This window comes from Pteropus alecto, unplaced genomic scaffold (assembly GCF_000325575.1).
Source record: "Pteropus alecto unplaced genomic scaffold, ASM32557v1 scaffold98, whole genome shotgun sequence".
NCBI classification, from domain to species: domain Eukaryota; kingdom Metazoa; phylum Chordata; class Mammalia; order Chiroptera; family Pteropodidae; genus Pteropus; species Pteropus alecto.
This window is the reverse complement of record NW_006443570.1, coordinates 9,347,041-9,349,996: the sequence shown is the minus strand read 5'-3', so window position 1 is coordinate 9,349,996 and position 2,956 is coordinate 9,347,041.

Sequence of the window (2,956 nt, the reverse complement as noted above, 5' to 3'; positions counted from 1 at the left end):
GATCTCCTAAAAATATTGGGATCCAGCCAAAGTCCCCAGATTGTGGGAACCCTGAACACCCAAATACTTTCTTTCCAGGACCGTTCATTCAAGCAGTCTAAAATCTGACAAAATGACTTACACTTTATCTGCATGGAATACAACCAGACCCATTGTTTGGTTTGAACTCGAGACCTGAAGAGATTTCTAAAAACCTTTTGATTATGAGGCATTGGCTAGGACATAACAAAGACAAATTCCAAAGTTCCCACAGGGTATATGGAGTAGGAAGAAAAAAAAAAGATGCTTTGATGAAAACCCAAAACTTTGTCTTATACATTTCTCTGTTTATAACAATAGCTCAGGAACCCTGTGTGGACATTTTTCATTCAGCACTAAATAAAGAACAAAAATAAAAGGACTGAATAAGGCAGAATTGATCCAGCTATCGACATACACAGCAGTTCTCTCTTCCTCATATTTCTAAACACCCGGAAAGAGAAATACCTAAGACCTTCTAGGATTGTAAGAGGACCTGGAAAGTCAGTCTGAAGGCCCCAGAATATTACCGCCAACACACCCCCTCCTCAGAATACCTGCTGCCTGTGACTGTGTACCTCTGGCTTTTCCAGGGTCCTTTCTTGTAGGCATCTGATTTCCGTGGAGTTTTCAACAACAGTCCCACCAGTTTCTCTAAACATAACATCCCTCAAATTTCCTACTTGAAATACAACATAATTAATATTTTCAAAAGCTATGAAAAGCCCTGTCCCTTCACGTTTGCTGGCTGCTGTTTGACAGTGTCTGGTGGCCCTCATTCAAAATGAATAGTGGAGCTACTGAAAATCTAGACAGTAAGAAGACTCTTGCTGGTGTTACGATAGCCTCAGGCCTGACTTGGAAAACCCTGTGCCAAGGCTCTCTCTTTCCTAAATCCTTGGTTTTAGATCGTTCAAGAGCTGTGAAGAATATTTTGCCATAACCAGAGGTACAGAGTAATATTTTTAAAAAATATCAACACCTATCTTGATGAATTCATGAATTTTTCATCTAAAGCCAAGCGAAATGTTTTTCTGTTTACCTGTGTTTAAGTTACAGGTTGGAAAACATTCAAAGAGCTTGAAATTCAAGCTGATGAGATAGATGAGAGGACAGGGAATATAAGTGGCCACTGGCAATCATTCAAAATAGGATGTTCTCTATATGATGTGTTGAGGTCCATTAAAAAACTGCAGAAAGAGTCAGTGGATGCCACAAGATTAGGGTAAAAGCTCATAAGTAAATGTAAGTTGTGGGTAATGTCCTAGGTTTTAGGTTCTGTGATTAATTCATGACCGTTCTTCAATTTTAGAGGTAAATACATAAAGTAAAAAGGGCCATGCATGGACCAATGATGATAATGTGTCATGCAACAATAATTATTATTAATCCAACTTGGATTGATTCTTCTCTAAATAGGTTTAAAACACGTGGTCGTGTTAATCTGAACTGAGTATTTACCAGTGTCATTTATATATGCTGTAAATATTTTCTTCTTTTAACTTTTCTTATGGAGAATTTTACTAGACATAAATTTTACAATTTTATGCATAAATAAATCTGTTCATTATGTTTCTCCGCTTGGTGGTATCCTTAGAAAAGCCTTCTCTATGGCAAGATTTTAATAACATTTTCCTATATTTGTCTTCTCCTATTCTTCTGTGTTTTGATCTTTTACTTGACATTTAACAAAGATCTATTGAGTACTTAACATGTGCCAGGCACTGTAAAAACAGTGAAGAATAACACACAAAGTCTCACTCTCACGGAGCTTTCATTTAATTGGAAAGACAGACAACAAGACCTTCAACAGACAAATAGCACCTCAGAAAGTGCTCATTTCTATGCAAGAAATAAAACAAGACAATGGGAAAGATGAGTTTATGTGTGGGTACTTTAGCTGGGAAGCTCAGAAAATGCCTCTAAAAGAATTGATGTTTAAAGAGACCTAACAGTGTGAAGAGTCAGACTTATAAAGATATGAGGGAAGAGGGGCCTAGAGAGAGATGACAGCCTGTGCTCAGGCCTTGAAGTGAAAGTGAATTACGCATGCTCAAGAGGCACAGAGAGGGCCACTGTGACAGGAGAGGAGTGAATGAAGGATACAGGTCAGTCAGTGATGGGAACAGAGAAGCCAGATGCTGACTACTTTAGTTTGAATTTCATTGTGATCATGTTGGGAAGTTTTAAGCAGAATTGGTATTCACATTAATATGCGAAGTGAATTACCTAAAATATATATCAGAGGCTCCCACTTCCAAGTAGGATGAAGTAGGCCACAGCAGACCAATGACTCCAATGCAGTAGAGAAAACAATCAATTATATTTTTAGATTATATTTTTTAAGACATTGTAGAGATGTGGAAAGATAATGACTAGATAAGCTAAACTTTCATAAAAAAGGATACTCAATGACTAATAAGCCTAAATAATGGTTCTCCATATCAGTATTCATCAAAGAAATGAATACAGTGTTGGTTATGACAATTATTAACATGTTAGTAGAAAAAATATGAATATTGGAGTAAAAAATCCAAATAGAATAAGGTAAAATAACTCGGTAAGTAGTCAAATGCATAAAAGATAATAACTATAAATGAAGTCATACCATTTGATACGAAGGAAGTTTTTCTTCTTGGACTAAATGCATCGCTTTTTCGATCAGATGAAATGATCAGACAAAAAGAAGTCAATGTTTTTGGTGTCAAATTCTATATTAAAAAAACAGAAATCTTTAGAAAGTATGTAATTTCTTATTTGAGGAAAGCAGAGTGAAAGATCACACAGACGTGTGATCTTTTTGTTAAAAAGAATATCATCTAAAGTAGTTGAGAGTAGAGTTCAAAGGACAAACAGGTCAGTCTACCAAGAGGGTTCCCAGTGACCAAGTAGTGGTGATTTGAGCATTAAAAATGATTACCATTATTTGGAACCAGTT